The sequence below is a fragment of the Puntigrus tetrazona genome, chromosome 25, assembly GCF_018831695.1.
Source record: "Puntigrus tetrazona isolate hp1 chromosome 25, ASM1883169v1, whole genome shotgun sequence".
In the NCBI taxonomy this organism is placed as follows: domain Eukaryota; kingdom Metazoa; phylum Chordata; class Actinopteri; order Cypriniformes; family Cyprinidae; genus Puntigrus; species Puntigrus tetrazona.
Window position 1 is genome coordinate 12,364,940 of NC_056723.1, and position 23,714 is coordinate 12,388,653.

At 39.1% G+C, this 23,714-nt stretch overlaps 2 non-coding genes and 14 pseudogenes across 2 annotated transcripts; all 16 read right to left on the reverse strand.

Moving 5' to 3' along the window:
- Positions 1–109: 109 nt before the first annotated feature.
- LOC122331341 lies at positions 110–228 on the reverse strand (annotated as a pseudogene).
- A 276-nt stretch (positions 229–504) lies between these two features.
- Positions 505–623, reverse strand: LOC122331364 (annotated as a pseudogene).
- Positions 624–898: 275 nt separating this feature from the next.
- Positions 899–1,017, reverse strand: LOC122331339. The gene has a single exon (XR_006248154.1). It is a non-coding gene; the product is annotated as a 5S ribosomal RNA (ribosomal RNA).
- Positions 1,018–1,293: 276 nt separating this feature from the next.
- LOC122331357 lies at positions 1,294–1,412 on the reverse strand (annotated as a pseudogene).
- Positions 1,413–1,687: 275 nt separating this feature from the next.
- On the reverse strand, positions 1,688–1,806 carry LOC122331419 (annotated as a pseudogene).
- A 276-nt stretch (positions 1,807–2,082) lies between these two features.
- On the reverse strand, positions 2,083–2,201 carry LOC122331398. The gene has a single exon (XR_006248182.1). It is a non-coding gene; the product is annotated as a 5S ribosomal RNA (ribosomal RNA).
- A 273-nt stretch (positions 2,202–2,474) lies between these two features.
- Positions 2,475–2,594, reverse strand: LOC122331367 (annotated as a pseudogene).
- Positions 2,595–2,865: 271 nt separating this feature from the next.
- LOC122331349 lies at positions 2,866–2,984 on the reverse strand (annotated as a pseudogene).
- A 272-nt stretch (positions 2,985–3,256) lies between these two features.
- LOC122331358 lies at positions 3,257–3,375 on the reverse strand (annotated as a pseudogene).
- A 267-nt stretch (positions 3,376–3,642) lies between these two features.
- LOC122331362 lies at positions 3,643–3,761 on the reverse strand (annotated as a pseudogene).
- A 276-nt stretch (positions 3,762–4,037) lies between these two features.
- On the reverse strand, positions 4,038–4,156 carry LOC122331366 (annotated as a pseudogene).
- A 276-nt stretch (positions 4,157–4,432) lies between these two features.
- LOC122331420 lies at positions 4,433–4,551 on the reverse strand (annotated as a pseudogene).
- Positions 4,552–5,223: 672 nt separating this feature from the next.
- Positions 5,224–5,342, reverse strand: LOC122331404 (annotated as a pseudogene).
- A 276-nt stretch (positions 5,343–5,618) lies between these two features.
- On the reverse strand, positions 5,619–5,737 carry LOC122331403 (annotated as a pseudogene).
- Positions 5,738–6,872: 1,135 nt separating this feature from the next.
- On the reverse strand, positions 6,873–6,991 carry LOC122331348 (annotated as a pseudogene).
- A 276-nt stretch (positions 6,992–7,267) lies between these two features.
- On the reverse strand, positions 7,268–7,386 carry LOC122331423 (annotated as a pseudogene).
- Positions 7,387–23,714: the final 16,328 nt, after the last annotated feature.

Sequence of the window (23,714 nt, forward strand, 5' to 3'; positions counted from 1 at the left end):
TACTTTAAAGGCAATTGAATTAAATAAGCAGTAATGGAAAGCAAAGAGCTGGTCAAACTTTGGCCACACTAAGGGCCAGTGTATTAGATAAGTAGTGAAAACATTAAAAAACCTACAGCACCTGGTATTCCTAGGCAGTCTCCCATTCAAGTACTAACCAGGCCCAACTCTGCTTAGCTTCTGAGATCAAACGAGATCAGGCGTGAACAGGCTGGTATGGCAGTAAGCGAAAGCTGCTGCAAAAGGCCCCCTATTTTAAGGTGAGGCACACTAAGTGCCATTATACTAGATAAGTAATGAATGAAATACAAAAAAATACTTCAAAATGAGCTACATTAAAGATAAGAGCATTAGTTAAGTAGTTAAAAACAGTCAAACTCTGTTTAAAGTACAGCTACTTTAAAGGCAATTGAATTAAATAAGCAGTAAGGGAAAGCAAAGAGCTGGTCAAACTTTGGCCACACTAAGGGCCAGTGTATTAGATAAGTAGTGAAAAAACTCAAAAACTAACAGCACCTGGTATTCCTAGGCAGTCTCCCATCCAAGTAATAACCAGGGCCAACTCTGCTTAGCTTCTGAGATCAGACGAGATCAGGCGTGAACAGGCTGGTATGGCAGTAAGCAAAAGCTGCTGCAAAAGGCCCCCTATTTTAAGGTGAGGCACACTAAGTGCCATTATACTAGATAAGTAATGAATGAAATACAAAAAAAACTTCAAAATGAGCTACATTAAAGATAAGAGCATTAGTTAAGTAGTTAAAAACAGTCAAACTCTGTTTAAAGTACAGCTACTTTAAAGGCAATTGAATTAAATAAGCAGTAAGGGAAAGCAAAGAGCTGGTCAAACTTTGGCCACACTAAGGGCCAGTGTATTAGATAAGTAGTGAAAAAACTCAAAAACTTACAGCACCTGGTATTCCTAGGCAGTCTCCCATCCAAGTACTAACCAGGCCCAACTCTGCTTAGCTTCTGAGATCAGACGAGATCAGGCGTGAACAGGGTGGTATGGCCGTAAGCGAAAGCTGCTGCAAAAAAAACCCTATTTTAAGGTGAGGCACACTAAGTGCCATTATACTAGATAAGTAATGAATGAAATACAAAAAAAATACTTCAAAATGAGCTACATTAAAGATAAGAGCATTAGTTAAGTAGTTAAAAACAGTCAAACTCTGTTTAAAGTACAGCTACTTTAAAGGCAATTGAATTAAATAAGCAGTAAGGGAAAGCAAAGAGCTGGTCAAACTTTGGCCACACTAAGGGCCAGTGTATTAGATAAGTAGTGAAAAAACTCAAAACTTACAGCACCTGGTATTTCTAGGCAGTCTCCCATCCAAGTAATAACCAGGGCCAACTCTGCTTAGCTTCTGAGATCAGACGAGATCAGGCGTGAACAGGGTGGTATGGCAGTAAGCAAAAGCTGCTGCAAAAGCCCCTATTTTAAGGTGAGGCACACTAAGTGCCATTATACTAGATAAGTAATGAATGAAATACAAAAAAAATACTTCAAAATGAGCTACATTAAAGATAAGAGCATTAGTTAAGTAGTTAAAAACAGTCAAACTCTGTTTAAAGAACAGCTACTTTAAAGGCAATTGAATTAAATAAGCAGTAAGGGAAAGCAAAGAGCTGGTCAAACTTTGGCCACACTAAGGGCCAGTGTATTAGATAAGTAGTGAAAAAAAACTCAAAACTACAGCACCTGGTATTCCTAGGCAGTCTCCCATCCAAGTACTAACTAGGCCCAACTCTGCTTAGCTTCTGAGATCAGACGAGATCAGGCGTGAACAGGGTGGTATGGCCGTAAGCAAAAGCTGCTGCAAAAAGCCCCTATTTTAAGGTGAGGCACACTAAGTGCCATTATACTAGATAAGTAATGAATGAAATACAAAAAAATACTTCAAAATGAGCTACATTAAAGATAAGAGCATTAGTTAAGTAGTTAAAAACAGTCAAACTCTGTTTAAAGAACAGCTACTTTAAAGGCAATTGAATTAAATAAGCAGTAAGGGAAAGCAAAGAGCTGGTCAAACTTTGGCCACACTAAGGGCCAGTGTATTAGATAAGTAGTGAAAAAAAACTCAAAACTTACAGCACCTGGTATTCCTAGGCAGTCTCCCATCCAAGTACTAACTAGGCCCAACTCTGCTTAGCTTCTGAGATCAGACGAGATCAGGCGTGAACAGGGTGGTATGGCCGTAAGCGAAAGCTGCTGCAAAAAGCCCCTATTTTAAGGTGAGGCACACTAAGTGCCATTATACTAGATAAGTAATGAATGAAATACAAAAAATACTTCAAAATGAGCTACATTAAAGATAAGAGCATTAGTTAAGTAGTTAAAAACAGTCAAACTCTGTTTAAAGAACAGCTACTTTAAAGGCAATTGAATTAAATAAGCAGTAAGGGAAAGCAAAGAGCTGGTCAAACTTTGGCCACACTAAGGGCCAGTGTATTAGATAAGTAGTGAAAAAACTCAAAACTTACACAGCACCTGGTATTCCTAGGCAGTCTCCCATCCAAGTACTAACTAGGCCCAACTCTGCTTAGCTTTTGAGATCAGACGAGATCAGGCGTGAACAGTGTGGTATGGCATAAGCGAAAGCTGCTGCAAAAAGCCCTATTTTAAGGTGAGGCACACTAAGTGCCATTATACTAGATAAGTAATGAATGAAATACAAAAAAATACTTCAAAATGAGCTACATTAAAGATAAGAGCATTAGTTAAGTAGTTAAAAACAGTCAAACTCTGTTTAAAGAAGAGCTACTTTAAAGGCAATTGAATTAAATAAGCAGTAAGGGAAAGCAAAGAGCTGGTCAAACTTTGGCCACACTAAGGGCCAGTGTATTGGATAAGTAGTGAAAAAACTCACAGCACAGCACCTGGTATTCCTAGGCAGTCTCCCATCCAAGTACTAACTAGGCCCAACTCTGCTTAGCTTCTGAGATCAGGCGAGATCAGGCGTGAACAGGGTGGTATGGCCGTGTGAAAGCTGCTGCAAAAGCCCCTATTTTAAGGTGAGGCACACTAAGTCCCATTATACTAGATAAGTAATGAATGAAATACAAAAAAATACTTCAAAATGAACTACATTAAAGATAAGAGTATTAGTTAAGTAGTTAAAAACAGTCAAACTCTGTTTAAAGAACAGCTACTTTAAAAGCAATTGAATTAAATAAGCAGTAAGGGAAAGCAAAGAGCTGGTCAAACTTTGGCCACACTAAGGGCCAGTGTATTAGATAAGTAGTGAAAAAACTCAAAAACTTACAGCACCTGGTATTCCTAGGCAGACTCCCATCCAAGTACTAACTAGGCCCAACTCTGCTTAGCTTTTGAGATCAGACGAGATCAGGCGTGAACAGTGTGGTATAGACATAAGCGAAAGCTGCTGCAAAAGGCCCCCTATTATAAGGTGAGGCACACTAAGTGCCATTATACTAGATAAGTAATGAATGAAATACAAAAAAATACTTCAAAATGAGCTACATTAAAGATAAGAGCATTAGTTAAGTAGTTAAAAACAGTCAAACTCTGTTTAAAGAACAGCTACTTTAAAGGCAATTGAATTAAATAAGCAGTAAGGGAAAGCAAAGAGCTGGTCAAACTTTGGCCACACTAAGGGCCAGTGTATTGGATAAGTAGTGAAAAAACTACAGCACATGGTATTCCTAGGCAGTCTCCCATCCAAGTACTAACTAGACCCAACTCTGCTTAGCGTCTGAGATCAGACGAGATCAGGCGTGAACAGGGTGGTATGGCCGTAAGCAAAGGCTGCTGCAAAAGGCCCCCTATTTTAAGGTGAGGCACACTAAGTGCCATTATACTAGATAAGTAATGAATGAAATACAAAAAAATACTTCAAAATGAGCTACATTAAAGATAAGAGCATTAGTTAAGTAGTTAAAAACAGTCAAACTCTCTTTAAAGTACAGCAACTTTAAAGGCAATTGAATTAAATAAGCAGTAAGGGAAAGCAAAGAGCTGGTCAAACTTTGGCCACACTAAGGGCCAGTGTATTAGATAAGTAGTGAAAAAACTCAAAAACCTACAGCACCTGGTATTTCAAGGCAGTCACCCATCCAAGTACTAACTAGGCCCAACTCTGCTTAGCTTCTGAGATCAGACGAGATCAGTCGTGAACAGTGTGGTATAGACGAAAGCAAAAGCTGCTGCAAAAGGCCCCCTATTTTAAGGTGAGGCACACTAAGTGCCATTATACTAGATAAGTAATGAATGAAATACAAAAAAATACTTCAAAATGAGCTACATTAAAGATAAGAGCATTAGTTAAGTAGTTAAAAACAGTCAAACTCTGTTTAAAGTACAGCAACTTTAAAGGCAATTGAATTAAATAAGCAGTAAGGGTAAGCAAAGAGCTGGTCAAACTTTGGCCACACTAAGGGCCAGTGTATTAGATAAGTAGTGAAAAAACTCAAAAACCTACAGCACCTGGTATTCCTAGGCAGTCTCCCATCCAAGTACTAACCAGGCCCAACTCGGCTTAGCTTCTGGGATCAGACGAGATCAGGCGTGAACAGGGTGGTATGGCCGTAAGTGAAAGCTGCTGCAAAAGGCCCCCTATTTTAAGGTGAGGCACACTAAGTGCCATTATACTAGATAAGTAATGAATGAAATACAAAAAATTACTTCAAAATGAGCTACATTAAAGATAAGAGCATTAGTTAAGTAGTTAAAAACAGTCAAACTCTCTTTAAAGAACAGCTACTTTAAAGGCAACTGAATTAAATAAGCAGTAAGGGAAAGCAAAGAGCTGGTCAAACTTTGGCCACACTAAGGGCCAGTGTATTAGATAAGTAGTGAAAAAACTCAAAAACTTACAGCACCTGGTATTCCTAGCCAGTCTCCCATCCAAGTGCTAACTAGGCCTAACTGTGCTTAGCTTCTGAGATCAGACGAGATCAGGCTTGAACAGGGTGACATGGCCGTAAGCTAAAGCTGCTGCAAAAGGCCCCCTATTTTAAGGTGAGGCACACTAAGTGCCATTATACTAGATAAGTAATGAATGAAATACAAAAAAAATACTTCAAAATGAGCTACATTAAAGATAAGAGCATTAGTTAAGTAGTTTAAAATAGTCAAACTCTGTTTAAAGAACAGCTACTTTAAAGGCAATTGAATTAAATAAGCAGTAAGGGAAAGCAAAGAGCTGGTCAAACTTTGCCCACACTAAGGGCCAGTGTATTGGATAAGTAGTGAAAAAACTCGAAAACTTACAGCACCTGGTATTCCTAGGCAGTCTCCCATCCAAGTACTAACTAGACCCAACTCTGCTTAGCTTCTGAGATCAGATGAGATCAGGCGTGAACAGGGTGGTATGGCCGTAAGAGAAAGCTGCTGCAAAAAGCCCCCTATTTTAAGGTGAGGCACACTAAGTGCCATTATACTAGATAAGTAATGAATGAAATACAAAAAAATACTTCAAAATGAGCTACATAAAAGATAAGAGCATTAGTTAAGTAGTTAAAAACAGTCAAACTCTCTTTAAAGAACAGCTACTTTAAAGGCAACTGAATTAAATAAGCAGTAAGGGAAAGCAAAGAGCTGGTCAAACTTTGGCCACACTAAGGGCCAGTGTATTAGATAAGTAGTGAAAAAACTCAAAAACTTACAGCACCTGGTATTCCTAGGCAGTCTCCCATCCAAGTAATAACCAGGGCCAACTCTGCTTAGCTTCTGAGATCAGATGAGATCAGGCGTGAACAGGGTGGTATGGCCGTAAGTGAAAGCTGCTGCAAAAAGCCCCCTATTTTAAGGTGAGGCACACTAAGTGCCATTATACTAGATAAGTAATGAATGAAATACAAAAAAATACTTCAAAATGAGCTACATAAAAGATAAGAGCATTAGTTAAGTAGTTAAAAACAGTCAAACTCTGTTTAAAGTACAGCTACTTTAAAGGCAATTGAATTAAATAAGCAGTAAGGGAAAGCAAAGAGCTGGTCAAACTTTGGCCACACTAAGGGCCAGTGTTACGACCCCACGTAGGTCTAGGGGTACAGGGGTATAACATTTAAAAAGATAGACATTAAAAACGTGCGTATAGTGTGTGGGACAAAGAAAACAGTGCAAACTAATGTACAAGATAATCATTTTTATTTGTGTAGGTGACGATTAAATACAAGAGGTGCAATGGTGATAGAACAAAATGGAAAAAGATGTATATACGTACACTATTTACATTATTTACAGAAACAAAAACCACAAGACGAAGGGAACAGGAAGAAGAAACGAGGGCGGTGCTAAAGTAAAGAAAATAAATCAAAACCGTCTCCAGCTACTTAACTTCCCCCCCTAGACTATCTACCAACAATAATTATTTGAAAAAAAATGTCTTCAGCGTCCATGACGCCCTAACTTATACTACGCTCACTAATCAAAACAAAAGTACATGGGGTGGCACGCGCCCCTAACCTAATGTACTATACAAAGTAGATTCCTACGTGTTGCAATGTAAGTCACGTGACGTTCTTACCTGTCCACTTCTCCCCGGCCTCACAACACACAACGAATGACAACTAACAATATGAGTGGAAAAGGGAACGGGAAAACAATACACAGTAACGAACATCAAACAATGCAATATACAATGACAATCAGTATTCCAAAAAAGTAGCGAGCAAACAGCAAAACAAAATGGGGGGGGCTTGTGGGTGGTCTGGCGGGCTCTTTTATTTAAGGTGGTTTGGAATGATTGGAGACTGCGGAATAGGTGACGTCAGCGCTGATGATGATTGATGGGTGACGGGAACCAATGACCGGTGACTGAGAGTGTAAAGGGCGGAGAACAGAGAGAGGGAAGAAAAAACACACGACAAAAACGCGAACACGTAACAGATAAGTAGTGAAAAAACTCAAAAACTTACAGCACCTGGTATTCCTAGCCAGTCTCCCATCCAAGTACTAACTAGGCCCAACTCTGCTTAGCTTGTGAGATCAGACGAGATCAGGCGTGAACAGGGTGGTATGGCCGTAAGGGAAAACTGTTGCAAAAGGCCCCCTATTTTAAGGTGAGGCACACTAAGTGCCATTATACTAGATAAGTAATGAATGAAATACAAAAAAATACTTCAAAATGAGCTACATTAAAGATAAGAGCATTAGTTAAGTAGTTAAAAACAGTCAAACTCTGTTTAAAGTACAGCTACTTTAAAGGCAATTGAATTAAATATGCAGTAAGGGAAAGCAAAGAGCTGGTCAAACTTTGGCCACACTAAGGGCCAGTGTATTAGATAAGTAGTGAAAAAACTCAAAAACTTACAGCACCTGGTAGTCCTAGGCAGTCTCCCATCCAAGTACTAACTAGGCCCAACTCTGCTTAGCTTCTGAGATCAGACGAGATCAGGCGTGAACAGGGTGGTATGGCCGTAAGCGAAAGCTGCTGCAAAAAGCCCCCTATTTTAAGGTGAGGCACACTAAGCCCCATAAAGCTGCCTGGAATATTTGAAGCGGTGGGCAGAGCTGTCGGGACTCAGACTGTGGTTGTAAACCGCTCTTTGGATAACATCATGGGGAAGCTTGAGGCTTTGCATCGAAAAATTTATCAATTCGGGGACCAGAAGGGACAATAGAGTAGTTCGGGTAAATTGCTTATGACTACTCGCACCAAGCCTAAACAAATTCCATTCCTATCTGGTTTCGACTCCCTCTACCATGCACTGGCCTCGGCCAAGGCCACTGCTGGAAAAACAACTCCCCCGGTAGATCACGGCAGTGAAGACGCTCTCGCACTCCTCACCCCCACCTTTCCGCCTGCCTGGCAGACGGGTCTGCATCAAGCGCTGCATTGACGGCTGCCAGAGAAGGATGACTGCTCGCCAGTGGAGGATCCCAATAAGCCAGAGACTTTATCTTGTCTTACATGTTGTCAAAGTGTCTAAACTATGTGCTTCTATTGCAGAGATGTTTTTTTTCCGTTACCACACTGTGGTCCCTTAGGAGCACAGTCTGGGTTTGGCTTTTTTTTCTCGCCTCACCTCTCCTCATGTAAATGCTGTACTTCCTTATTTCTGTCATCCCATCCTGTGTACCCCCATCTTGTATCTGTATGTGGATGGAATGATGGCCCAAAGCATTTCACTACATGTCGTACTACGTATGTCTGTGAATGTGACAAATACATTTTGAATTTGATTTGATTTGACTAAAGTTAAGTCCTGTAGAATACAGGTAAGGTTTGTTGAATGAAGGTAAGTGATTTAGAAAACAGGTAAGTCCTGTAGAATACATGTAAGGCTTGTTGGCTAAAGGTAAGTGTTTTAGAGTACAAGTAAGGTTAGTTGACTAAAGGTAAGTCCTGTAGAATACAGTTAAAGTTTGTTGAATAAAGGTAAGTGTTTTAGAGTACAGGTACAGTTTGTTTATTAAAGATAACTCCTGCAGAATAAAGGTAAGTCTTGTAGAGTACAGGTAAGGTTTCTTGACTAAAAGTAAATGTTTTAGCTTAAAGATTAGGTCTGTTGACTAAAGGTAAGTCCTGCAGAATACAGGTAGGGTTTGTTAAATGAGGGTAAGTGTTTTGGAATGCAGGTACAGTTTGTTGAGTAAAGGTAAATTTTTTTAGAGTACAAGTAAGGTTAGTTGAATAAAGGTAAGTCCTGCAGAATACAGGTAGAGTTTGTTGAATGAAGGTAAGTTATTTAGAAAACAGGTAAGTTCTCTAGAATACAGGTCGCATATGTTGACTAAACGTAAGAGATTTAGAAAACAGGTACAGTTTGTTCAATCAATCAATCAATCATTTTTATTTATATAGCGCTTTTAACAACACAGGTTGCATCAAAGCACTGTACAGTATAATGACAGGGATGTATAATGACGAAAGTGACCAATTTCTTATTAAATGCAGAGACGGTCTCTGTAGTCAATTCAACGATAGTCACTAGAAGTTAAGTGTCCCCAACCAAGCAAGCCAGAGGCGACAGCGGCAAGGAAACAAAACCCCATGCATACAGAATGGAGAAAAAAAAACCTTGGGAGAAACCAGACTCAGTTGGGGTCAGTTCTCCTCTGACCGGACGCCCAGCACTTAACTTCCAGTTCAATTTTAAACGCTGCTGTGTCAGGTAGTGTAAATGACTTAGTGTGTGTGTGTATGTGTGTGTGCATCAGGATCTGGTGATCTGTCGACGGGCGCATCTAGGTGTTCTGGTCTCTGATGAACATAATCTCTGGGTGCTGATCCACCATCTAGTCTGGATACAAACTGTGAAAACAGATTGAGAAAGAAACAGGACTAATATTAGCGTAGATGCCATTCTTTTTACGATGTCACAAGTACATCGTGTTGTAGGAGTAGTGTTCCCGGTTCCAGCAAATCTAAGTAATGCAGCCTAAAAATCCTTTAACGGATTTGAATAATAAAAGGTGTGTTGGTGTGTTATGTGTAGGCTAAGTTAAAAAGATGTGTCTTTAATCTAGATTTAAACTGGCAGAGTGTGTCTGCTTCCCGAACAGAGTTAGGGAGATTGTTCCAGAGTTTAGGTGCTAGATAGGAAAATGATCTGCCGCCCGCAGTTGATTTTGATATTCTAGGTATTATCAAATGGCCAGAGTTTTGAGAACGCAGCGGACGTGCAGGACTATAATGTGATAAGAGCTCGCTCAAGTATTGAGGAGCTAAACCATTCAGGGCTTTATAGGTAATTAATAAGATTTTAAAATCTATTCGATGTTTGATAGGGAGCCAGTGCAGTGTTGACAGAACCGGGCTAATATGATCATACTTCCTAGTTCTAGTAAGGACTCTGGCTGCTGCGTTTTGGACTAGCTGAAGTTTGTTTATTAAGCGTGCAGAACAACCACCCAATAAAGCATTGCAATAATCTAACCTTGAGGTCATAAGCGCATGAATTAATATTTCTGCATTAGAGGTTGAAAGCATAGGTCGTAATTTAGATATATTTTTAAGATGGAAAAACGCAGTTTTACAGATGCTAGAAACATGATTTTCAAAGGAAAGATTGCGGTCAAACAGCACACCTAGGTTCCTAACTGATGATGAAGAATTAACAGAGCAGCCATCAAGTGATAGGCTGTGTTCTAGATTATTATATGTGGGGTTTTTAGGTCCAATTATTAGCACCTCTGTTTTTTCAGAATTTAACATTAAGAAGTTACTCATCATCCAGCTTTTTATATCGACTATGCATTCTGTTAGAGTCTCAATTTGGTGTGTATCACCAGGCTGCGCTGAAATATAGAGCTGAGTATCATCAGCATAGCAGTGAAAGCTAACACCATGACTCCTGATAATATCTCCCAGAGGTAACATGTAAAGGTTGAAAAGTAACGGTCCTAGCACTGAGCCTTGAGGAACTCCATATTTCACTTGTGATTGATATGATACCTCCTCATTTAATGCCACAAACTGATAGCGGTCAGATAGATATGATGTAAGCCATGCTAAGGCGCTTCCTCTAATGCCAACATAGTTTTCTAGTCTATCCAAGAGAATGTTGTGATCGATAGTATCGAATGCTGCGCTAAGATCTAATAGCACTAATAACGAGATAAAACCACGATCAGATGATAGAAGCAGGTCATTAGTAACTCTAATGAGAGCAGTCTCAGTACTATGGTACGGTCTAAAACCTGATTGGAAATCCTCACAGACACCATTTTTTTCTAAAAAGGAATACAGTTGTGAGGATACTACCTTTCTAGTATCTTTGACAGAAAAGGGAGATTAGAGATTGGTCTGTAATTTACTAAGTCTTTGGGATCAAGATGTGGTTTCTTAATAAGAGGTTTAACTACAGCCAGTTTAAAGGTTTTGGGAACATAACCTAATGACAATGATGAATTAATAATGTTCAAAATAGGATCTATGACTTCTGGAAGCAGATCTTTTAATAGTTTAGATGGAATAGGGTCTAACATACATGTTGCTGGTTTAGATGATTTAACAAGTTTGTACAAGTCTTCTTCTCCTATAATAGAGAAAGAGTGTAATTTTTCCTTAGGGGTTCTAAAGCTCACTATCTGATGTGAAACTGTAGTTGACGGCTGCATAGTTACAATTTTATCTCTGATGGTATCAATCTTAGAAGTAAAGAAATTCATGAACTCATTGCAGCTATACTCTTGGGGCATATTAGCACCTGCTGATGCTTTATTTTTGTTAATTTAGTCACTGTACTGAATAAATACCGGGGTTGTGTTTGTTTTCTTCTAAAGGGATGAAAAATAATCAGATCTTGCTATTTTTAATGCTTTTCTGTATGACAGCATACTCTCCCGCCAGGCAATACGAAATACTTCTAATTTGTTTTTTCTCCACCTGCGCTCCATCTTCCGGGCTGCTCTCTTTAGGGTGCGTGTGTTGTCATTATACCATGGAGTCAGATTGTTTTCTTTTATCTTTTTTAAGTGCAAAGGAGCAACTGTATCTAAAGTGCTAGAAAAAAGAGAGTGCATAGTTTCTGTTACATCATCAAGTTTTTGCATCGTATTGGATGAACTAAGGAATTGAGATAAGTCAGGAAGGTTATTTAGAAAGCTTTCTTTTGTGGTGGAAGTGATGGTTCTACCATACTTGTAATAAGGTGAAGAGTTTACAGGTTTAACTATACAGAGTTCACACAAGACTAGATAGTGATCTGAAATGTCATCACTTTGCTGCAGTACTTCAACCATTTTAACATCTATTCCATGTGACAGTATTAGATCTAGAGTATGATTTTGACAATGAGTAGGTCCAGAGACGTGTTGTCTAACCCCAATGGAGTTTAAAATGTCTAAGAAAGCTGATCCTAATGAGTCTTTTTCATTATCAACATGGATATTAAAATCGCCAACAATTAAGACTTTATCTGCGGCCAGTACTAACTCAGTTAGAAAATCAGCAAATTCTTTAATGAAATCTGTGCTGTGCCCTGGTGGCCTGTATACAGTAGCCAGTACAAACATGACAGAAGATTTATCACTAGCACATGATTCTGTAGATAATGTTATATGCAGCACCAGAACTTCAAATGAGTTATACTTAAAGCCTGCCCTCTGAGAAGTACTAAGAATATTGTTATAAATTGTAGCAACACCTCCCCCTCTACCTTTTAAGCGTGGCTCATTTTTATAGAAATAATTTTGGGGGGTAGATTCATTTAGAGTAATATAATCATCTGGTTTTAGCCAGGTTTCTGTCAAACAAAGCAAATCTAGCTTCTGATCATTGATCAAATCATATACATAAAGTGCTTTTGTGGAAAGTGATCTAATATTTAGCAAGCCAAGTTTTATCGTTTGCTTATTTGAATTATAGGTAGTTTTAATTTGTTGGACATTAATTAAATTATTGCTTTTGAATAGGTTTGGACGTTCTCTGTATATTCTAATTCGGGGAACAGACACAGTCTCTATAGTGTGATATCTAGGTGAAAGAGTCTCTATGTGCTGAGAATTAACTGCCTTCTGTGACGTGAGGCAGCTAGCAGACGGTCGGTTTAGCCGGTCTGTCTGCTTCCTGACCTGGGCACTAGTTGGTCGTAAGTTTGTTAACTAAAGGTAAGTCCTGTAGAATACAGATTAGGTCGGTTGACTAAAGGTAAGTCCTGGTAAGTACAAGTAAAAATAGTTGAATAAAGGTAAGTCCTGCAGAATACAGGTAAGGTTTGTTGAATGAAGGTAAGTGATTTAGAAAACAGGTAAGTTCTCTAGAATACAGGTCGCATATGTTGACTAAACGTAAGAGATTTAGAAAACAGGTACAGTTTGTTAACTAAAGGTAAGTCCTGTAGAATACAGATTAGGTCGGTTGACTAAAGGTAAGTCCTGGTAAGTACAAGTAAAAATAGTTGAATAAAGGTAAGTCCTGCAGAATACAGGTAAGGTTTGTTGAATGAAGGTAAGTGATTTAGAAAACAGGTAAGTTCTCTAGAATACAGGTCGCATATGTTGACTAAACGTAAGAGATTTAGAAAACAGGTACAGTTTGTTAACTAAAGGTAAGTCCTGTAGAATACAGATTAGGTTGGTTGACTAAAGGTAAGTCCTGTAAAGTACAAGTAAGGTTAGTTGAATAAAGGTAAGTCCTGCAGAATATAGGTAAGGTCTGTTGAGTAAAGGTAAGTCCAGTAGAATACAGGTAAGGTTTGTTGAATGAATGTAAGTGACTTAGAAAACAGGTAAGTCCTGTAGAATACAGGTAAGGTTTGTTGAATGAATGTAAGTGATTTAGAAAACAGGTAAATCCTGTAGAATACAGGTAAGGTTTGTTCACTAAAAGCAAGTCTTGCAGAATAAAGGTAAGGTTTGTTGAATAAAGGTAAGTCCTGCAGAATACAGGTAAGGTTTGTTGAATAAAAGTAGGTGTTTTGGAGTGCAGGAAGGGTTTATTGACTAAAGGTAATTGTTTTAGAGTCCAGGTAGAGTTGTTGAGAGGTAGTCCTGTAGAATACAGGTAAGGTTTGTTAAACACAGGTAAGCGTTTTAGAGTACAGATTAGGTCTGTTGAGTAAAGGTAAGTGTTGTACAGTACAGGTAAGTCCTGTAGAGTACAGGTAAGGTTTGTTAAATACAGGCAAGTGTTTTAGAGTAGAGGTACGGTTTGTTGACTAAAGGCAAGTCTTGCAGAATACAGGTAAGTTTTGTTGAATAAAGGTAAGTGTTGTAGAGTACAGTTAATGTTTGTTGAGTACAGGTTAGTGTTGAAGAGTGCAGGTAAGTTCTGTAGAGTACAGGTAAAGTCCTGCACCACTTATTGCAGTAAACAGTAACGTGGCAAAAAAAATCATCAAAAGCAGTCTAAAGAGATATATAAAGACAGATAAAAGACTGAAGTAAATGCATGTAAACACAAATGTAAATGTATCTTTATATTTTTATTATTATATTTAGTATGTATTCATTATTATAATACAAATCGTAATGTTAAAGCATACAATGATGTTCTAGGGAATTGTGGATACAGATTTATGGACAGGACTCTAACATGACAATGCCTCTGTGTATAAAGCAAGTTTAAATAAGAAATGATTGATTGAGTCAGTGTGGAAGAACTTGACTGTTCTTCATTAAGCCTAATCCCAGCTGAACACTTCTGGTGTCAGTTTAAATAACACAGCTGTAACGTAGTAACAAACACAACACGACTGGTGTCTGATTCAGAAGCAAGTCCACAAGAGCACAAGAACAATGTCAGAGCTGTAGCCCAAGACTGATGATACACAGGGCATTTGAGAATAGGTAACAGATCTTTATCTGGATCGTTTAGATCAGTCTGTGAGCCTCATTGATTCAGGACAGGTCCAGCTCCAGTCTACAGCCATGATCCCGGGCCATATCAGTGTCATTTTCGAGCAATAAAACCAACAACTGAAAATAAACAATGTAAAAATATTTTGGAATAAAGAGTGATTTTTTTTCACAATACACAAGTCTTCAGTGTTGTAAGGGTCCCCCTTTTCCTGCAGAATGGAGTCCAGAGGCCCTAGTCGAAGGTCAATGCGTGTTCGGTCTTTTCTGTGCGTCTCGTTAAAAATCACTACTATTTATTAATCTTTTGGTTTTCCAATTATAGTACTGACCTTATACATAATTTTATCTGACTCCAATCTTTCGTGATTTTATACATATTTATTAAAATGTAACTGCTGATCCCTCTAGTTGCGATTAAATTTGGATCATTAATTAACTATAATATTTCCTAGTTTCCACTTATCGTTCGTTAGGAGTCTGGGTCGCTTAGAGACCTTGTTTGACCAGAACAGACTCACGACACATCTGGGCTAGTCCAGGTCTTAGTCAGAGGCTACCCCGTAGATTGCTTACCTTAATGCAGCCATCTCCTCGATAGACTCAAAAAGAGTAATTTTTTAGTTTGGTCACCAGAAGTCAAGATCTCAAAAACGTGCCCCCGGCTCCATCCATTGATCGTTGATCTGACTCACCCTAGCATGCCAACAATGCGGAAAACCTCAGAAATCACTAACCTACTAGAAAAGTTATTTCAGACAATATTATAAGTTAACCGAGATTAACATTTATTTTGCCAGGCAAGAATAGATTCCAAATTGGTATAATTGATAAACATTTGCAAAACTGATCAGCAGTACAAAAATAACACAAAACAAAATAAAACAAACTTAAAAGGTCATTGTACCTGGTCTTTAAAAAGTACACACCACACTACGGGCCGATCTGGCTACAGAATCGCGCCTTGTTGTGTTTTGTCACTTTCCTTATATACTCAGACCAGACAAAGAGATCCCAAATGTAATTGTAAAAACCTTTTGGTGTTTAGGTTACTGTGCTCCAGGGTCACACCTGTCTGGAACACTTTCAGAGACCCAAAAGGAGTCTTTTTGAAGTCCTTTTGTTCCTTTGGATATCCCTTCTCAGATTAATCTTATTGCATTTACAGTGTTGTTTGCATATTTTAAGGTTTCCTCAGATTGATTGATTTCCTTGATTTGAGACATTTACACAATAACAATGTCAGTTTCACACTTGAGTTTATTCTGCTTGAACTTTCATGGTATTCACAAGTTGGTCCAAGTATCTGTAAACGAAAACGTTTTTTTTAAAAATCACATTTATATTATTTTACTTTTTAACTCTAATCTAAAATTGAAACAATGAGGTCAATGTAATTGCAGTCTCATAGTTATGTTGGGCATATCCTACATTCACTCTTTGGTCTGCTATGTTTTAAAATCCAAATCACATTCTCTTGTGTTCATAAGAGTGTGGAAGGGTGTTACACACTCTTATGAACACGAGAGAATGTGATTTGAGTTTATTATTTATAGTGATCAGAAAGTATGGGTAAAACTCACAAAACTTTCTCAGGGATTTGATGTAGAATGCAATTTAATAAATGTTCCTAAAGCAGTCAGTAGTAGTGTTAAAACAGTCAGGTGCTGTAGACGGGGTGACTTTGTGACTGATCTCCTGAAGCAGTTCTTTCACAGCCTTCTCCAGATCCACCTGTTCATTGGCCTTGTCCTCCAGCAGCTTCTGATCTTCATCATAGTTCTTCTCAAGATCTGAAAAACACAGACATATTGCTCTTTTAAGCGAGAACATTTAAAAAGTTAATGTTTTGTGATGGTTCTCTTCTAATGCTTTAATTAGAGATGCGTTACTGACATACTTTTTAGCAGCTGGAGTTTGTCGCTGGCCTGTAGCAGCATAGTTTTGGCTTCCTGTTGGAGTTTCTCTGCTCTTTTGTTGGCCTCTGCCACTCCTTCTGATTTCTGTGTGATCGCCTCCTCGACACTACTGTACTTGTCCTTCAGCTCTGAATCCAGATCCTGCATAAACAGTCATGTATAGTATAGGTTACAAACCCACAACACTTCTTAGCAGAGATGACGTATCATATCCAGGTGATTCATGCACCTTTTTGAGCTGCTCAGCAAGTGCCTTGATGCTGTCCGCCTCTTTCTCTGTGCTGTTGGCGCTGGTGGAGGTGTTGAGTGCCTTTTCTTTCAGCAAAGCTACTTCGCTTTCCAACTTCAGCAGCCTTCGAGTGGTGTTACTCAGTTTTAGCTCCAAGTCCAACGCATTTTAAACAAAAGAGTCACAAATTGCTTCAAAGATCAATTCCAAATTACTAATGACTAAAGAATGGCTAAAACGGACCCCTTTGGAACAAATGGCTAGAAATGTAGACTTACGGAGACCAGCAGGTCTCGCGTTCCCTTGATGTCAGCGCTGGCCTGTTTCAGAGCCTCGGTCACTGAACTCTGCAAGGCCTCCTTCACCATCTCAGCGGTGTCCTTCACATCCGTCGCCTCCTTTCTGTGAAAACCAGACAATATACAAACATTTACATTCATTTCCAGCTATTATTGTCATTTGACTGCACAGATACTACATTTTACTTTACTGACACTCTATTCTCCTGTTTGATACTCTTAAGTGCTTTGACACAATCTGTATTGTACACAGATATGGTACATTTTAGTGAAGTACTTCTCAACCAGAATCCCACTCAAAACTGCTCATTCCAAAAAAATTTTTTTTCTTCACGTCAGATTTTTCAACTAAATGTTTTTGCTTTCGACAATTATTTGTATGACAAAGAAGTCTTGTACTACACCTTAATTAAAAATTCTATAAACACATGATTTCTATTTTCCTCTTTTTGTACTTTTTGTTCCAGTCAATTTTCACATTTTAATGATTTAAAAAACATTATTTCATGCCTATTTTTGTTTATAAATACCTGAAGGCAAATACATAAATAGATGTACTTCCGACAGCCGCAGATTCTCTCTCTCTCTCTCTCTTTCTGTCCTTCTTTTATTCCTTTCTTTACTCTTTCTTTCTTCAGGGAAACTGACAGAATTAAACTGACCGTACTTAAAGAGCGAGAGATATGTTGCCATATAATATTCTCCATAAACTCTTGCACCATGACTTCCTCACAACACTGACACATGCATCAAAAACAGAATTGTGATAAACTCCAAAACAATTGCCTGATATTAACACAAAAATATCAGAATTCAGAGGAATTTAGTAATTTCTTCAGCTCTGGAATGGGATTCCTGCTGTAAAGGATTTTAAAGTGGGTTTAATGAGGGTTTAGCAAGTCAGGGATAAGGTTACCTTTCTGACCTTCTTTGTGAGGCCAGCACATTTATTAATTGAAGTGTTTTAAAAGAAACCTTAACACTTCAGGTGTTACACAGTTTACTGCTCAATGAGCAAATAATGTCAGATCATTTCAAACCTGCTGTTTTTTTCTATTTGTATTTCATACACACTCAGAAATAAAGGCTGTGAAACAAAAGCTGTCACTGGGCGATACATTTTTAAAAAAAATACACTTTTGTACCTATTAGGTTGTCACACGTGTGGACTCTTTTGTTGTTGTTTTGTCTTCTCCCATGTGTTCAGTGTCACCTCCTTTCTATTAATTGTCTAATTGTCTTCAGCTGTGTCTTGTTAATTTAGTCAATTCCTGTGTGTATTTAAGTTCCAGTTTGCTTCTGTTTAATAGTCAGTTCTCGTCTTTAATGCGTGTGGTCTTTTTGTCCTGCCTGCTTGCAACTATATTGCTATTTTGTTAGTTTTTAGAAGATTAAAACTGTTTTAGTTTATTTTACTCATTGAGTGCTCCTTCTCGCAAACCACACCATGACATAGGTTCAAATATGTACCTTTAAGAACTAATATGTACCTTTCAAGCTACCAAAATGGACCCTTTAGGTACAACATAAAACCCTTTTAAAAATCTACCGCCCCAGTGACAGCTTTTGTACCTTTATTTCTAAGAGTGTATTTGCACTAAAAGGTATAATATACAGTATTATCATAATTCACTGTGTTCCTGTCATAATCCTTAGAAATAGCAGAATGTACCGCTTAAAGTGTAACATAACAAACAAATACACACATTAACCCTCTGTCCACTAAAAGACACTGCAAACAGACAGGCTTTATTCAAATATATTTACACTAAATGTATAATTGAAGTTACATTTCATTATATGACAAAATTAATTTATAAAACCACAAGCAAGGTTTTAGACAGCACAGACTCCTACTAAAAATCTATTACATCTAAACATGAATAAATATGAATTATATGTACAATTTAGTGTCTAGTGCCTCGGTCTGTTCCTCTTATTTACACAATGTCCCATTTCTCCCTTTTCTCTACTCTCATTCTGAAAAACGCGCTTTAGCTAAAAAACCCCAATCTCTATCTGATCTCAGGCTCTGGTTTCTGCTGGTGCTGTGTGCTCAGCTCCTCCAGGATCCACACAGAGCCCCTCACGGACTGAAGGTGACCAGGAAGCAGTTCTCCGCACTTCCTGTGTCACTCCTGCTCTCCCTATACAAACAGTCGAAAGCATTGATCTAGACTGATCCCAACGACACAATCCAGCCGTGACTCTGCTGTGATTCAGAAAGTGTGTGTCACTGGCCTTACACCTGTTTAGTTTAACCAGGGGTGGCTCTCAATGTCCTCTAAACTGGGCCGGTCTGATGCCGATGCACTGAGACACCAGCGAATCAGCTGACGGCACTCTGTTACACACAACACAGTCTTCAGCAACACAAAAGCACACGCTTCACCTGGATCTGGACGTGACGTCTGTCTCTTGCCTGTAGACAGCTCTCTAGGGAAGCGCAGTCTGCTTCTGGAGGTGACCTTCCATGCTCCTCTGAAGGGGAAACAGCCGCACAGGATGCTGTAGAGCGTCACCCCGACCGACCAAACCGTAGCCGGTCCTGCGTGATAGCGGTGCTGCCGAAACCACTCAGGAGGGGCGTATTCAAGAGTGCCTGAGAGACACAACAAGACCACAAACGTCCGATCAAAATCTTCCCTTTGGTGATCACAAACACATAACTGCAGTGAGATCAAAGCAACCTGCAAAGTGTCGGTAGGTCGAGTCTTGCAGCAGGTTCTCCGGTTTGACGTCCCGGTGCAGGACTCCGCGGCTCTCGCAGTGTTTCAGCGCCGTGATCAGCTGCAGCAGGACTTTCTTGGCCAGAGTCTCCTCCAGACATCCGTTCTCCTCGCAGAAACTCTGGAGATCTTGGCAAGGAACGGGACGCTCCAGGATCATGGTGTAGCGTCTGCGATGGTCGAACCACTCCAGCAGCTGCAGGACGTTTGGGCAGGCAGGAGCCGAATTGACCAGGGTCATCAACGCCACCTCCAGCGGCAGCAGACCCTGACCTTCCTGCAGAGACCAAAGATCCGTTACATCCAGAGCTGAATGCAGATTCACAACAGATTCACCTTCAACTCACCACTTTCAGCTTCTCAGGCGTCCCGCTTTTGCAAACGTACTTGATGGCAACCTGTGAACAGATAAACCGCAGGAAATCACGCATTCACTGATATCGCCAACTCTAAAAGCTGTTTGTATCCCAGCATGCACCGAGCCGAATCCACCTCGGCCCAGCAATGGGCCCTTGGCATACGCTTCTGAAACGCACAAGAACATGTAAAAACAGAACATTTTCTATTAATAACTGAGTCATGACATCTTTGATAATCCTGACCTCTGCAGGAGCGTTTGGCTGGTCTTGTGTTGGAGGTGGACGGCCCTTCATCCGCCCCGCCGCCGCTCTGCCGCTTCCTCTTCCTGTGAGGCTGATCTGTGGACACAGAAACAGCCAGGTCAGAAGGCAGAGGCGCGATGTATCCTGGTAGCTCTTGGCTCAGGGGCTGCTCTGGGTCACGATCACCAGAGCCTCGTCTCCCATCCTCCTGAGCAGCCGTCTGAGAGTTACCAGCGCTCCTGGATCTGGAGCGGCCCGAGGCTGAAATATTACACACTTACAATACTTCATACTGTTTTATTAACAGTCAATAATCAAAACATATTTAGCACAGTTTATCTGTCACGTGGAACAAGACATGCATCACTTAACTTCAATATATATAACAGGTTGAACAAGCTGTCAAACAATGCACATACCAATAATAAATATCCTAAAATAATCAATTAAAAAACATACCTCGTCTTTCGTCCGAGTGAGCCATTGACGACCTCCTCCAAACTCCTCAAAATAGGGAGAAAAAAAGAAAATTAAATGAAATACAATAACAACTGCAGTAATAAGTTTAGTTATAACAGTTTAAAACTCTTCTCCAAGAAAATCCGCTGATCTCCGTCTGAAATAAAAGTCTTCTTCTCGGGAATCCGTCGATGAGCTTCAGAAAGCAACAAGGTCTGATCAGAAAATACTCAAATGTCTCCTCGTCTCACAACCAACAGATAGCGATGGGTTCGAGTGTTTATATATTCAGGCAGAACTCACAACACACGTCGCTGTAGCAACTAAGACGCGAATCACGCTGGCGCTTACGTCAGTTCCGCATCGCTCGTTGATCTCAGCACGAGTTGAATATTTATGCAATTATTCATTTCTTTTTAAATTTAATTTTAATGATAGATTTCATTTTAATTATTTAACTGTTTTAAAAACAGCTTTTAATTACAATTAAAGGAGTTTAATTTGCAAGATTTCATACAACAGTTCAATAAACGACGCTGATATTAAATGACTTACATTGTATGACTGCAACACTTTTTCATGATTTTGCTCTGCTTCGTCAAAGAAAATAGTTTTAAATGAGTTTTGTTTATGCATGAATGTGCGTTTTTAAACGAACGAGCCAATGATTCAGTTAGACACTCATTAAGAACAGACTCCCGAATGAATCAGTCTTTTGAACAAATCATTTGAACGTATGATTCGCTGTTTTAGTTTCAATTGTAAAATACTATTTCAGATTTGAGTTATTTTAATACTTCTTATTCATCTATATATATATATATATATATATATATATATATATATATATATATATAGGCCATCATAAAATATGCTACTGTATGAACTACACTGCAAAAAAACTGCTGTTCTTATTTAGATTTGTTTGCATTTTTCCAGCCAAAATATAAAAAAATCTTAAATTAGAGGGATTTTCAAGCAATTGACTTTGAAAGACACAGACCTTGTTTATGTCTGTGTTGTGGTTTGTGATGGTGACCCCAGAGACCTTTTGACCTTTTCGTAAAAAGTGGTCTTTTTATGTTATTGACATTTTTGCAGTTAATATTCATTTTAGTAGAGTTTCATAATGCATTGTTGGAAATTAGGACAAACCAATATAGAGCTAATACATTTATTTATTTATTTAAAAGTATTTGCCCTAAAACAACATATATTGACGTTTGTATTTCATATTAAAATCAGTCTACAGTAAAATGTACTACAGATTCACTCAGAAACTCTATTTGTTGTAAGGACTTGTGGATGTAGCTTCAAAATAATTCTATTAAAATACATCGGGTATTTACATAGCCTGTTTTTATTATACTATAGGCTTTCTAAATTTCTAAATCATTAACATTCCATTTTAAAATTACCAATATCATAAATTCATTAACATGAACCTATAACACACATATATTCTTTATTCTCACATATACTGAACTTCTACAACATAGAAGGATACTCTATTTTATTTTGTTGGTGTTTCCGTGTGAAGTGAATTAGTGTCATGATTCGGTCTGTTGACTAAAGGTAAGTCCTGCAGAATACAGGTACAGTTTGTTGAGTAAAGGTAAGTTTTTTTAGAGTACAAGTAAGGTTAGTTGAATGAAGATAAATCCTGCAGAATACAGGTAAGGTTTGTTGAATGAAGGTAAGTGATTTAGAAAACAGGTACAGTTTGTTAAATAAAGGTAAGTCCTGTAGAATACATATGGACTTAAGTCATCTAATGTTTCGGAACTTTAGAGGCTCGATTGCTCCTGTCTGCTGAGAGGTTGGTTTGTTTGTAGCTGTGTGTAGCTTCGCTTTTCAATTTATCACCTCTTCTCTAACGATCAAATATAATTTAACTGTGTACATATCGTTGATACTATTAAATTAATCTAACTAATTAGACTGCTGTTAGTTCGTTCGCTTTAATCTAAAACTCGGCGGTGAGTTAGTACTCGTTAGCCGATTCACTTCGCTCCCACCCGCGTTTTTCGCGCCGATTGTGGGCTTTTTTCCCCCGCTCCTGTTCATTTGTTCCTCGCGCTCGTTCGCTCCATTTTCACAAGCTCATCAAAACAAGAGTGGTAAGTGAATCCTTACGGTGAGTAAATGGCTTCTCCCTGCATCGTCACTTGCACCGTCTGTCACATGTATAGTTTATCCTTCTCTGTTAGCGATCAGGGATTCACATGTGATAAATGCAGGGAAATAGCTAGGCTGACAGAGAAGGTTTTAGAATTAGAGACACGTATCCAAACTTTAATTGAGGACAGTAAGAATGCGAGGGCTGTAGATACTGCTTTGGATGCGACTAGTACAGTGAATCGTGTACATTGTTCGGTTCCAGCTTCAGAGCCCGTGCAGCAGGGCAATTGGGTGACCGTGAGGCGGGCTAGTCGCGGGTCAAAACACCGCTCTTCCGTTCCGATCAGAACATCAAACAGGTTCTCCCCACTCAGTGACGCACCCACTGAGAAACCTGATCAAAGTGCCCTAGTAATTGGTGATTCTATTGTACGGAACGTGAAAATAGAGACACCAGCCACCATAGTCCAATGCTTACCGGGAGCCAGAGCGTCTGACATCTTGTCAAATTTAAAAGTGCTGGCTAATGCTAAACGTAAATTTCGTAAGATTGTTATTCACGTCGGCGCTAATGATGTTCGACTTCGCCAGTCGGAGATCACTAAAAATAATATTAAAGAGGTGTGTGAATTTGCAAGCACAATGTCGGACAATGTAATATGCTCTGGTCCCCTCCCTGCTTACCGGGGTGATGAGATTTACAGCCGACTGCTGGGTCTCAATGGCTGGATGTCTAAGTGGTGCCCGCAGAACAACATAGGCTTTATAGACAATTGGATGAGTTTCTGGGGCAGACCTGACCTGTTGAAAAGAGATGGTCTTCATCCCTCCTGGGGTGGTGCCGCTCTTCTATCTAGAAATATGGCATATAGTCTTATAGCTCCAACATGACCAACTAGTGCCCAGGTCAGGAAGCAGACAGACCGGCTAAACCGACCGTCTGCTAGCTGCCTCACGTCACAGAAGGCAGTTAATTCTCAGCACATAGAGACTCTTTCACCTAGATATCACACTATAGAGACTGTGTCTGTTCCCGAATTAGAATATACAGAGAACGTCCAAACCTATTCAAAAGCAATAATTTAATTAATGTCCAACAAATTAAAACTCTACCTATAATTCAAATAAGCAAACGATAAAACTTGGCTCG